Source organism: Lissotriton vulgaris, chromosome 1_1, assembly GCF_964263255.1.
Source record: "Lissotriton vulgaris chromosome 1_1, aLisVul1.2, whole genome shotgun sequence".
NCBI classification, from domain to species: domain Eukaryota; kingdom Metazoa; phylum Chordata; class Amphibia; order Caudata; family Salamandridae; genus Lissotriton; species Lissotriton vulgaris.
The window spans coordinates 1080882851-1080897715 of NC_141685.1; positions in this window are offsets into that span (position 1 = coordinate 1080882851).

Sequence of the window (14865 nt, forward strand, 5' to 3'; positions counted from 1 at the left end):
AACTGCATCATGTCATTTGCAGACTACACCAACAGTCTCTATTTAGGGGGTGCATCTTTATATACTTCATAAACACTGCAGCAAAGCAGCTACTTTGTTCAAGGGAATGAGCATCAACAGTGCTCCAGGTACTTTGATGCTACCTAGAGCAAGCCTATGTGCCTTCAAGGTACTCTGGATCGTTCAAAGGGACATCCACAGCAAAAGACTTTTGTTCATCCGTCAAATTTAAAAGATACAAAATAAAGCTCTCTCCTCCAGACTAGCACCTTGCATAGCCATCCCCTCCTACAAAACAAGAGCACCAGTGGAACCTCTTTCACTGGTACAATCAGGAAAACTATGGAACTCACTCCCAGTAAAGATCAGAAGCCCTCTAGCCAATCAGACATTCAGGAAAGACATACATACCTGGCTTTTTCCAAACCAAGGCAGCTTCAGGTGCACTTTTAGGTCCTTTTTCAAAACTATAACTATTCAGGGTGTGATCTGACAATCTCCGACCTTTTAACGTTCAAAATGTTATAGTTGATTGCATGAGGGGTACGGCCTTAAAGGGGTGAGGTTTTTGGACAGTCAAAGCCATGTGGGTACACTGGAGGTGGTAGGACCTGATTCGGAGTGAAAGGATTTTAGGCCAGTTTTGCCTGTGCAGACACTTCTACCCTCCCCATATTTCAGAAAAATGCTTCTGATGGCATACCCTGTGCCCCTGATGAGCTTGTGAAAAGCTAAATGTATTCACCCTGAGTAAAGCCTTCACAGGCGATGTGGAACCCTACTCTGTGCATGGGTTTCAAAATCACCTTGCCCTCACGGTGCCTCAGTGGAGTCCGACAAACAACGGCAAAAGTGAACATAAATAAATAAATATCTGCCGTCGTATGTCGGACTCCACTACTCCCCCACCTAGCCGCACCCCGCCCGCCTCCCCGCGTTACAGTTGCGAGCCGCCACTGGTAAAGAGTGACAATATAGTGTGATACACAGTGGCACAGCTTGAGTTGGCAGATGTGCAGTCTCTTCCTCCTACTGCGAGATGACCTACTGTGCCCTCCATTTGGCGGATGGGAGTCACTGCTAAGATGGGGTTCAGTCAGTGTGGTACTGCTTGGTGAGGCTAAAAATGAGACAATTATATGGATCAGTCATCTGTCTGTCAGTGGCCAACTCACCTGCATCATAACTTATTTTTTCGTTCTCTTGTCCACCACACTCACCATCTGTATGGACGCAGAGAGCAAATCATTACCCAGATGACCTATGCGACTTTCTCATATGCACCTGATTCTCTCGGCAGGTAACTATCAAGGGCCTGAGCCCATGGCTCTTGACCATCATTCTACATCTAATCCTCTCCTGAAACCCCTCACTCATCCAGCCCATGTAAAATGCTGATTATGGATTCAATTCATACAACACCTACACATGTCAGCAGTAACACGTGCCTGGCAAGTGTCAATAGGATCTTACAAGTCACTGTGATCGGCGCAGACTGTGAGTCACTGCTGTGTCGCCCTGGATGGGCTGGTGTCCAGAAGGTCAGGCCTCTGATTACCCTTGTCTAGCTTCTCTTGCACTTCTGGCTGAACCCATAGAGAACGTATCTCGAACGGAAAATATATTGATGGCTGATAAACCATTAGATCCGTCCATCACCACCCCCTTTTGTACCGATAAACCATTAGAAGCTTTGCCCACAGATAACAAAGTTTGTACCATGCAATATGTGTCCTGACAATTGGTAGGTTAGGGGGCCTAGCGAGCAACCCCAAAAACTCACTTTGCACTTCTTCATTGCAATGCAGCCAATGTTACTGTTCAAGCTGGAAATTCCTGCATAGCCTAATGTTTTGTTACGTTACACATTTGGGCCCAGATGTATGACCATTCTGTTTTGCGGGTTGCAAATTGCAAAATTTTGCAACTCTCAATTTGCGACTCGCAAAACGGAATGTACTAATGTGTCACAGATATATTTCAGGATTCCCAATGGGGTTGCAAATGAACTGCCTCACCAATATTCATGAGGCAGGTCGCAATTTGTGACCCATTGGGAATGATTGTATGGCATTACAACGCAGGCTTTTACCACGCGTGCCATTACAACGCAAGCCGTTACAACGACTTGCGCTGGATAGTGGAATAGTTTAATTTTCTATTCCAACTCCAGCCCACGTTACAGTAGGGAAGGTGTTGGAATAGAAAATTAAACTATTCCCTATCCAACAGCGCCCTCCAGCGCAAGTCGTTGTAACGATTTGCGTTGTAATAGCAGCGTTGTAATGGTAGTGCGTGGTAATACCCGCGTTGTAAAGGCTGTTCCCCATTGGGAATGGGCTACAATCGCAGGGATGGTGACCTGCTGGGGAAAGCAGACCACCATGTCTGTATTTGCTTTTTTCAATAAAGCAGTTTTTTATTTCAAATGAAGCCAATTTTCCTTAAAGGAAAACAGGATGCATTTATGAAACGTTTTCTTTTAATTCTGTACGGGCAGGCAGTGGTCCATGTGACCATTGCCTATGCCTAACAAAAAAAAAATCGCTGACACAAACTAAGGGGAAGGGGTCCTCTGGGGACCCCGTCCCGTTTGCAACTGGCTTACCACCAATTTGAAACAATTGTACATCCCCCTGCGACTTGCTATTAGGAAGGTACTCCCTTGGCACGCCCCTTCCTAATAGTGACCTGCAAACCCTATTTTTTGACTTGCAAAATAGAGTTTGTGCATATTACAACTCTATTTAGCAGTCGTAAACGGCCTGATTTTAAGTTTGCCACCACCGAAAATGGCCGTACATCTGTCCCTTGGTGTCTTGCTCTGTCTTATTTATTTAGAATCCTTGTTTGTGACCAAAGAATCCTGATTGTTTTGAAACCACTATATTTCAATCGATCACCCTCTAGTGGTCCCAGCAGATCGTATATTGCAGCCACTATTGCTGCTCCTCTCCTAAGAATACCGCCTGGTTATGTCCCTTAACCAGTCGACTCTTAAACTCCTTTACTGGCTGCCTATATCCAGAGCATGCCATCATCTGCTCTTGCGACAATCCTGGGTCTAGCCTGGTTCCCTGCTCCAGCTGTAGACCCACAAGTTCAGCCCTTATCAATCTTTAGGAAACTATATAGAAATTTATTCAGGATACCTGTAACCAAATTCAAGTCAATGTATTATTCCACTACAGTTCTTGAGTAGCCTTTAGAGAGTGCTTACTGTGGCTGTGTCTCTCTCCACTGCCTCCCATGGGGATACACTTAGTTATGATGGGACAGAATTTGATAATGAGCTATTAATGGATGTATAAAGCCATGCCTGCGGTTTCTATCCTCTTGTTCCTGGGCATTACATCGACCATGACTATATGTATGCAGAGTGAGCTGTGGACTGCCAGAAATTATCCACCATGATTGGCCATATTCCTTGCCAGTGGGTCAATGTCTCAAACCCCCCCTCTCCGGGCACTATGATTGCCTGGTTCCAGGGCATATTGTGGAAAGCTTCACTCTTGTGAAGGACCACACTGGCACAATTAAGCAGAATCAAAAAATAAATTAATGTCAATACAACACCTCTTCCTTCCATTACATGCCTGGCATATCGCCCTAGGACAGGATGAGGCCACCACTCTGGCAACTCACACATCACACCAAAACAAACCTCCCACACAGCCGTCCAGCAGTTTCAACACTCTTACAACTAAGCACTCTCCCACAGTGTAGTGTTATACGGGTTCGATGAAATGCTGCAGAGGGGTGAAACCCGGAAACCGGTCCTAGGATGCTTGTTTCCGGTCCAGGGAGGACCATGCTTGGCAGTTCGGACTGGATTGTTCCCATGAGGCACAGGATCAAGACTGATTTGCATATGGCCAGGTGTAAACTGGGGTGGCATGGTGAGCAAAAGAATGATCGATTTAACCCAGCTCTCTTGACTGGGGGTAAATGTTTTGATTTGTTCGGCATTCCGTCCATCAATCGTGTGTCTTTTGCTTTCTCGCCCTAAGTGCGCCGAGTATCCGCAGGCGTGGGTCCCGGGCTGACTGTGCCACTGGAAACAAGCTATCATGGCTGAAGAGGGCTGAAGCCCCAAAACCGGTCCTAGGATGCTTGTTTCCGGTCCAGGGAGGACCTGGCTTGTCAGTTCGGACTGGACTGTTCCCATGAGGCACAGGGTCAAGACTGACTTGCATATGGCCAGGTCTAAATTGGGGTGGCATGGTGAGCAACATAATTATGGATTTAACACAGATCTCTGGACTGTGCGTAAATGTTTTGATTTGTTCTGCATTCCGTCCATCAATTGTGTGTCTTTTGCTTCCTTGTAGAGGCAGCAGATAGGAAAAATACTAAAACCTTCTGTTCTTCTGTGACGGAAATGCACAGAGCAAATCTAACTGTGAACCTAATCAGTTGTCATATCCCTAGTGAGTTGTGGGAGCCACATTTCTCAAAAATCTATGCCTCTATATCATGTGGTACTGATCCCGTCATGGCCACTAATAAGCGTTTAGACATCCAGGTAACTGTGTCCGAAGTTGAGGATGCTATTAGTCAGAGAATTGGTGGGAACCAATTGAACCTCATAAAATGTAATCTAAATTTTGGGCACCTCTTTTAGTGAATGTTTTTAACATTCTTGCTACCTCCCCACTACCTGACTCTTGGAAAACTTCCATCATAGTACCCATTTTCAAGAAGGGAGATCGTTCTCTCCTGGGAAACTACAGACCAATCTCCCTAATAGATCTATCCGTCAACATTCTAGGGAGGGAGCTGTGTAACCCAAATAAAGAGTGGACACATGATTCGTCCATCATATATCCTTGCCAATATGGTTTTAGAAGTCAGGTGGGAACGGTTAAACAATGCCTGAATCTATCACTAATAATAGGAAAATATGCTGTTGCTAAGTATGCCTCTTATACTTGCCATTTATAGACCTGACCTCAGCGTTCAACCGTGTTAATCATTATAAATTATGGGAATCCCTGCGTTCTTGTGGAATGGATGAAACATGGGTGCACTTTTTGCATATTTGCACAGAAATATGATGGCCAGAGTTAGAATTAGTATGGACAGACAGGTGTCCAAGGATATAAAAAATGTCACGGGGTGAGAGAAGGGTGTGTTCTTGCCCCTCTTTTATTTATTTTGTATTCCAATTAGCTTCACCCCTTTGTAATTACTGCCACCCCAGATGTACCCAAAATCAAAGGATTACCGCTCCCTTCCCTTCTTTATGCAGATGATGCCATGCTGATGGCACGGATCCTAAAAGCTCTGTGATTGTTAGTGAAAGCCTTTGTGGATTTTCTGGGTATTCTGGAACTGCAAGCAAACTTTTCTAAATCCCGTATGGCATGCAGTCAGAAGAGTAAGCAGTTAGCGACCCTCACTGAAGGCATAAATACCCTCAGATGCACCAGCACTTTTTCTTATCTAGGGGTTACCTTTTCTACGTCAAGATCCTGGATGCCCCAAGTTTCTCAGAGCAGGCCTATGCTTTTGAGGGTGGTTAGTTCACTATACAATCTACTCCAGCTGATTGGGGTGGGGCGGCATTGGACCCCTGCATTCCTGATGCAACATATGGAGCCAGGGTATGAGGGTCCTCTAAATGCGAAACTATCCAAAATGGAAGAAAAAAGGTTCTGTAGAAGGGTGCTGTCAACCCTCACATCGTCTTCGACTGTGATCTGTCATGAAGAGCTGGGTCTATCACATTAATCAGATTATATTAGAACACGTCCACCCCTACTGTGGTTACCAGTATTGAAAAACCTAGAGGCCAATCTAACCTGGGCTATTATTAAGTATCGTCTTGCGTGCAAAACCAAATACCATGGTTCGCTGGAGTGGAGTCTGCCCTTCATAAGGCTGATCTGCACCATATTTATACAGACCAGGAAAGTATTACAGTTGTGGCCAAAAACATTTCACAGCCATCCCTGCTTAACTTTGAGTGTATCACGAGACTGAACGTCAATGGGATAAGTTAACTGTGGAAGCTTATTTGAGTATGGTTGAGGTCAACCCTTCACTAAATGTCCCTATTTAGCAAGGGGGCACTGGGAACAAAGGTTGCTGTTTCTATTTAGGGCTGGCACGTTAAAATATCTATTATGTTTCCCTGTGGGCTACCAACTATATCTTGATGTATGCCCTTATCATGGAAGCCCTGGTCAGATCATGCAGTACTTTGAACTTTTGTATACATTTTATTCAAAATATGCAAAGCATTTTCTACTCCAGTTTATTAAAAAGCGCAATATAAGGAATTTTAGGATGGCTTATTGTTTTTTAATGCAAATGCCAGATTTGGAGACGTATACATGTAGGTTCATTTTGACTTTTAACGGGTTACATTTTCTATTCCCACTCCAGTCTAAGCAACAGTAGGGAAAGCACTTCAAACACATTAAATACTTGAATAACCCTATTAACTTAGAATAAATATAATATTCTTTTTTTTTTAAAAATGTTTTTGAAAACATTTATTGTGCAACGTTAGCATACAGATACGGGCCCACAACCATCATGGCCGGCCTCGAAATCAAGTGATAGCACAAAAAGCAAGATAAAAGCAGGCCAGCAATCCCAGAGACGATAAGCAGCAATTATCCAAAGCAATACGTATGGAAAGAAGGGGGGGGATCACTGAGCGCAGGATAAATGAGGTTAATTTTAAAAGGTTTTTAAGATAAGAAGGATCAGATGCAAGCAGTCCATCAAAAGCACATAGCGAGCAATGATCACAGCAAGTTGTCAACAGAACGAAGGAGAGCAATCGAGAAGTCAGCATAAAACTCACATCAGGATAGTAGCATAAGGTCACCTTACATTCCGGTCATTACCCGCCCGATGAACGTGGAGCCTCCTAAAGAATGCTAGTGATAGGACTAACAACAGAAACAAGAAACAGCGCTACACCCAGCCCCACACTGACCCAAAAGAAAAAGGAAAAAGTAAAAAGAAGCAAGAAAGAGAGGAGAGAAATAAGGCCCATAGGAACTAAAACAAAACAAAACCCACCCCCCAACCCCCCACCCCGCACGCATGCAGAGGCTACGGCCTACCCCCCCCCCTAGCAGTGTGCCCGTCGCCCAAAAACCGAAACCCGAAATTTAGATCCAGAGAAGGGAAAACGGAAAAGAAAAAGAGTATAACAAGAATGGAGGAGGAGGACCATCAACAGGTATAGTGTCAGCCGCCCACCCCCGGACTCCGCCACCGAGAAGATACCAACAGTCAACCCAAACAATGTCCCGCTTTTCCCCCCTAGGCCAGCACCTTGAAGTGAGCAATTCAGAAAGCGTCCTCAACCTTGCCCCTTACGATCAAGATAGGCGATGGAGTTCTGCAATCCAGCCGCAATCACGGACAGCAGAGGCGCCCCAGACAGCCAATACAGAGTGGGGAGTCGTCCACCAAAGTCTGCCCAGACCACCGCTGCGCGTCTGAAAACAACACAAAAAGGACCAAGGCAATGCAGAAATCCTCCGGGAGCAGCAGGCCAGAGCGATAGCACCAGCTTCAAAAAGGAAGGAAGAGCCACACCACTAGAACACTGAAGAGCTGCCAGACATGGCGTCCGGGGACGACACCCCAACCATTTCACGAAGCCACGAACACCAGTCCTCCTCCGGGACACCACAGCCAGTACGTCGGCAGAATCCAATCCGTGATCCGCCAACGGTTCCGCAGGCACCTGGGTAAGCAGATCGCTGTGGTCCGGGACAGGGTGTGGCGCAGTGTCCAGCACCGGAGGAGAACCACGGCAAACAGGAGTAATAGCATCGAGACGGTTCCCCAGATCCCGGGCGTTGTCATGCAGGGCAGCTCGTACATCGTCCAGAGCATTCAAAACATCGCGGAGCCCCAGAGGTGCCCCATGAAGAGAGGACGCAGCAGTTACCTTTATCCAGGGCTCGCAGACGTGTATCAGCTCCGGGGTCCGGTCGCCATCTTCACTCGTGAACAGCAGACCACCCTGCCAAGAATCCGTTGAGTACCGCCGAGCCAGAGGCATAGAGGTATCAGACCGCATTGCGGTACCACACACAGGACCGAGAGGAATCGGCAATTATCCGGACTCTCGGCCGTGGTCTTGGGTCTCCACTGTCAAGCGCTAAATGCGCGATGTAGAAAATGGCGTCTGCTGCAGAGCAAGGGTAGACGAGGGAGCTGTACAGGTCGTTTCCAAGCCGGGAATCGATACAATGTACGCCTCTCAGTTACAATGTGTCCAGGCAAGCAGGATCACGGGCCAGGATAAATCGCTGCAGCGGGAGGCACAGCGCAACAGTTCCCCACCGGCCGATCGGCTCCGCCACATCTACGATGGCCACTGTTGTCAGGGTCGGGTCCGGCCGTGTGCACAAACAAAGACCCGGACGTTCCGCAGCGAAGGACCGGGGAAGAAGCGAAGGCGTATCACCGCCGATACCGCCAGGAACAAGCCGAGAAGCACACCATTGCACTCAGGATCAGTTCCCCGTTTCAAAGCTGGGCTCAGGCTGGGCTCGGTTACAGGATGGATTGCAGGATAGTGGAGGAAAGCGTGAAGGTCGGCGGAGCCGAGAATCTAGGCGGCCATCATGGTTGCCAGCTAGGCTCCTCCTCCAAATATAATATTCTTAATTAATAGAAAATATATATTTGTATAAAATAGACAACTTACATGATTATAACGCAATTTATTATCAATTAAAAAGTATTATTTATTTATTACCTAATTAAATTCACACTCTACAACCCTACAATCCTGGCAGCCCACATTTTAAATATAGCTAAAATGAATACGTATAACATTTACATTATTGATCATCAGTTAACTAATTAATCAACAATAATTATTTAGTAATTAATACTTAAATAACATCCCGCCCTGTACCCCTACAAACCTAGCAAACACAACTAAAATAGAGCTAAAATTATTCGGCAGGACATGATGTACATAATGAACTACTAATTAAATAATTAATAAATAAAAAAAATATTGTTAATTAATTATTACTTAATTAACTTCCCACCCTAAACCCCTACAAATTCAGTAGCCTGAACCTCCAATATAACTAAAAAATAAAGTTAGTACACAATTTATATAATTAATTATCAATGTAATAATTAATAATGAAATAAGAATTAATTGTTATTTATTACTTAATTAACTTTCCACCCTATACCCCTACAAACCTAGCACCTGCAGCAACACTATTAAGTACTACTAGCAATTCAATGAAACATACAAAATCACTTAGTATTGCAAACAATATTTAAAAATATTATTAACAATTATACAAACAAATAACACATACAATGTATATATGAACTAAAACATATTAAGATAATTAACAAAAAAATGTATAACTATATTATTGAAAATTATATGAACAACAGCAATTTTCTTGACAATGATTTTACTGCATCACAATATTATGCTTCTCTGTATTTTTTCCGATATTTCTGTCTCCCAATATTTACAACTCAGTATTTTTCAAATCCAAATACCTTTCCAGGTCCTCCTTCATGGCAGTGATCCCCAGACTTATTTTCCTGTCCCTGCACAGCACACTTAGGTTGTTGATTTTCAGTGTGGGTATGATGGCCAAGTTGATTTACATGTTTTCCATCCTTTGGAGACTCAACAAAAACATTGTGTAACTTTTGTCAAACTTTGTGATCTTTGCAAGTCAGTAAACTCCTGGAAAACGATGCCTTGGGTATTCAGAGCTTGACAAAAGTATTTGAAACTTTTACTCAGACTTGACTTGGCAGATTGTGTGGTGGTTACTAACTTATTAATTGTGTGGCACAGCTAAACACAAGTTCTGGGTCTCATCGTTACGCACCAATCTGAGGATTTTTGTATATTATATGGTATAGGTGTGTGTCCTTACCATGTAATGCACTCACTTAACCATCTTGGGTCCAGTCAGGCTTGTTTGTAAAACCGCTAGCTCAACTCTGAGTAGCAATGGCTTTGAGCAGCAAGGCTTAAACAAAGGAACTAGTGAAAAAAATGTGTGAAACACCAAGCAATGAAATAAGAAAGTCACATATTACAAAAGCCATCCAAACCCCAATTTATAAAAATGTATTATATTTTTATGAATTTAAGGCACCAAGATGAGCAAATCTAGAGGGTTCCGGAGATGTATATTTTTAAGTAAAACATGAATTTCAGATTTTTAGTCCAAAGCGCAAACAAGCATTAGTAATCGTTAAAGATTGGGACCTTTTGGAAAGGTTGAAAGAGTTGTGTTCCGCTACTCTGGCCCGAGTTGGATGAGCAATTTTGACAGGGACAAGGTAAGGGGGCCAATAAGGAGCATATGGACAGGTACTTGGTCATCAAAGCAGTCGTTTGTCCAGTACCACACTTTACATGAAGACTGCCATAGACTTCAATGGCGTGGTCCTGACGCTGGGAATGCAGGATGCTGAGAATACTGGAAGATGCTCTGGGTGTTGTGCAGTTGATGGGGTCTTCCTAGGATTACTCTTTAGTTCATGGGTAAGGTGAGCTGACTTTGACCACAGGGGTCAGAGTCCCTCAAATTCCCCTTTGAACCAGTAGAAGTCCAGCTACCGATTTCCAATCACAGCTGGTCCAGCGATATATTTTGGTGAGGGCTAGTGTCAATTTTTGCGACCAATCCACAGTCTGATGATACTCCGGGGTCCAGCAGACACGGGTGCAACTTTTGAGTCTGGGAAGGAGGTCTTCCTGGTGGTGCAGCGCAGCTCCAGAATTTCTTCATAAACCATCACCTTAACCCAAGGAGCTATTCACAAATTACTCACCAGTGGGCCCATAACACTGCAATTCATCCATACACACATTTACTCTGATCCAAGGATTCAGTGAAAACCAAAGGAGAGCCGCGGAGCAATAGCGGAGTGTCTAAACTTAAGATTTTATACATTATTTACAACTGCAGTTTTAATTATAATACCATGGTTTTACTGAAGGAAAGATTTAAAACACCCCACCATTTATTTTCGATGGATCAGCTAGTAAAAGTTAACTAAAGGACAACAAGACCTGCTTAATTCTCCATTTATTTAAGTTTTATTTAGAGACTTAATCTTCTAGCATGATCTCTACGTTTTACTTGAAAGAAAAATTCAGTTATGCATTAATAACCTGAAAGAAAAATTAAATTTAAAACATTCATTTTAGCATGACAGTTTAGGAAAATAACTCAAATCATATTACCAAGATGCAGAGACGCAGACATCAGCATAGGACAGAATAGTTCCCAAAGAAACACCTCTCTATCTCTCTCGATATTCCCCTCTCATAGGACTTCGCACCCATTCAAAAGTAAAAATTCAGAAAATTTCAAAGTCCCTGCGTCATAGGAAAATTGCGCAGTCCGACAGTATCTCGAGGTGTAAAGATTAAGTCGAAAAGCAAGCTTTTTTCATTGTCCCAAATGTCCTCTTTTATACCCTTTTTCACTAATTTATCTATCGAAATTTGTAACTCTTATGTCCTAGAGTGTCCGTATTTGGTCAATTTAGAGGTGGATGAGCATCACCTCATCACCTTACTGTTCAATTTATGCGGAGTCATCATTATCATTGGAAAAATAGTGGTGCCATTGTTCATGTTCTACTTCCTTCGAAGTGTCCTTTAAATTGTTATTCAGTGCCCCATTCTCATGATTCGTCTGCTGACTTTCATAAAAATTGGCATCTGCTCCATGCGGCAGGCCACACTGTCCTTGACCCATACTGAACAGGCACAGGCGGCTCGCGCTTCCAGTCAGCGCATGCGTTCTTAGACCGCCCCCTCGGAGTCACAGTCAGCTTCCATTTTCTTTTGGTCACATAGGCCTCAATTTAGGAACTATTATAGAAACAAACACAAATAAAGGTAAATTTGAGAAATAAAGCCCTTCTGTTTACCTCCCCCTTTCTAATATCCCAGTTAGTATTTACCTAGCTTTAAGCAACACATATGCATGAATTTACTTACCAATCTTCATGATTTATGCCACAAATAAACAGACATAAAGCACATTCATGCAATTTCCGATTAGATTATGACAAATGCGTACTTTTTATGACGTGATACATGACAAATTTGTAAATTATGCCTGGCAATTACATGCAAATTAATATCCCACGTGTATTTGTGTAGGTGCATTCTATTTTATGTTGGTTCATTTCAAAACCACACGATTAGTACATATTACTGTTACAGAAAGTTGTCTTCACAAGGGGTATACAAAAATCTTCCACCTGTCCAGATGTGATCTGAGGTTTAGGGTTCCATAGTTATGCCCATAAAGTGCCCTGGGGGGATGATGTGTTTGCTAGCCAATGGGCTACCAGGATCCCTCCTGCCCTGTGATGAGTTTCAGCTTTGTGTAACATATAGCAGTCCCAGAGTGCACAATTCTGCCCACTCACAAGATGTCTGAACCCTTCCTTGGATGTTATGATCTTGGTAGCCCACCCTAGAGAAGGGGCTACCTGTGGGCCACACACCCATGGGAAAACCGGTTTGGCTTCCGGTTTTCACTCACTGTTCGTGCTGCCAGCCCATCTACCTGACTAAAGGGGCAGCCCAACGTGAGCGTCTTCCCTATTTGCCCTCCAGGTGGTTTGCCCTTTGAAGCTCGCCTTTTGGGCCAACACCCTGTTTGGCTTCTTGCATGGGTGAGGTAACACCCCCCCTCTGTATCAGGCCTCCATTGTTCCTGAGCCTGGGAGTTTTTTTACCCAACTCCCCAGAAGAGCAGAAGGCTGTCTGGTGGTCAGCAACTGTGAAAGGCCATTCAATCAACTGGACAACAGAATGGCAACTTTCTTGAAGTGACATTAAATTTGACTTGGCTCGTAAATCGGGTTTCATGCCACAATTAATTTAATACCTTGAAATACCTATTTTAGTCGACCCATTCAGAAGTTATCTGGACTGAGGGCTCAGCCGATAACTCTGTTTTAGCTAATGGAGCTAGTACCTACTCCACAGAAACGACAACACTATTCAACCCAACTCATCTTCAGCCTAAAGAACATCAACCACATTCCCCATGCCACATGGACACAAATACTTACAATAAAGGAACATTCGGACTTCAATGCTATCTCAATTCCTCATTGTGCACCTGCATATTTCAGTTGTTCTAACCCTTGCAACCAATTAGACACCTAAGTTCCATGAGCATCCTAATAGAGGAATTGTGGCTCTTAATATCTTATTTTATATTATGTTATAAGGATTTGTATAGCAAACTAATTACCTGTGAGGGTAACCAGGTGCTTAGCAAGGTGGTAGACGACAGACTCCCTGAACGTTATTCGAACCAGGTCTTCAGCTTCTTGCTGAACTTGAGAAGTGATGTGGAGGCTCTGATGTGTGGTGGGAGGTTGTTTCAGCATTTGGGGAGATGAAACAAAAGGTGCAACTTCCTGCTCTGCTGCTGTGTATGCGTGGTACATGTGCAAGTGAGCGCCCTGCCGAGTGCACGTGTCTAGAGGGTTGAGGGCAGTGTAGGCGGCGGTATAGGTATGCAGGACGATGTTGTGTAGTGCCTTGTCTGTGTGCGTGAGGAGTCTGAATGATAATGCCTAGTTGTATACAGATGTTTTTTCACTGCTTAGCAGGCACATAAGACTGTGCGTTTGCGCACTTAAAACCACAACTCTGCGGGCTTCAACATATGGGATATATGGGGCTTCAACATATGGGAAGCACACAAAATAACTGCATGTTTGTCACCGTACAGCTGGCAACTAATGCAGGCAATACTTTGATCAGTAACCTGGGGCAGAAGCCCAAGAGCTGACTGATTTGGTGAGAAAAGGGGGAAGGAGTCTTGTATTACAAACTGAGGCTTGTTTTTGTCTAAGGTGCGGAATGATGAAAAACGCCCCTATGAACATACCCATGTTATACCTTCGATAGGATGGGTGGCCTTCTATGGCCTGTGAGCAGCCTCTTTTGCGACCTATGTGTTATTATTTTAGATGGTCATCACTGACTCTCCTTTAATATTCCTTGACTAATAGTTGCCTCGATCCAAAGTCTTCATGGTTCAAATACATGGTCTACCTCTCCTACATCTCCTGCCTCCCCACCGTTTCTCCCATCCCCTCTGTTTTTTATACTTGCATAGTGGGTGCTCCCCAGGAACCTACAAAGACTATGGTAACTAATTGACCCCTCATACAATTGATCAGCCTGTATCTAAATGTTTTGTATATGTTTAGTTACTTCCTTTGTACTGCTGCTCTGTATTTTCGAGCAGATTGGAGCCAGAGTATTGTTTGGTTTTCTCATTGTTCCTACTCTTTTTCTTCCTACAAATTTTTTTTTCTAGACTGAATCTCATACTTTTGTTGTAGATAATGTTTTCATGACTGTGGAAACCTCGTTATGCTCATTCGAGATTCTGTGTTTCAAAGTTTCACAATCAATATAAAAAACAAGAAACATCTTTAAAAAAACAGGTTCCAAATATAGTATGGGGAATCTTTATCGGGCCCCAGCAAAGCAGGTGTGTCAGCCAAAGCCTTTTTCAAGGACGCCATTGCTTAAGTGTGTTGGGAGCCAAGAAAGCATGGTTTGACTGGGCAGAATTTTTGTGCTTCCACAAAAATGTGCTTTTTCTTCACCAGCTATGATCATTTAATTTATTTATCCAGCTGGCTGACCTTGAACTTTCAGGGACACATACATGACACTGTAATGACTCTCCTGCCCCTTGACAGTGATGGTTCCCCCCTTTGTTTGACTGTGTGATTACTTAACTACCTCATTTGTTCCATTGTGTTGTGTTATTCTTGCTTTTGCCTCTTTGTACAGTGCTCTGATACCCGTAAGGGTCATGTTCACGCTTT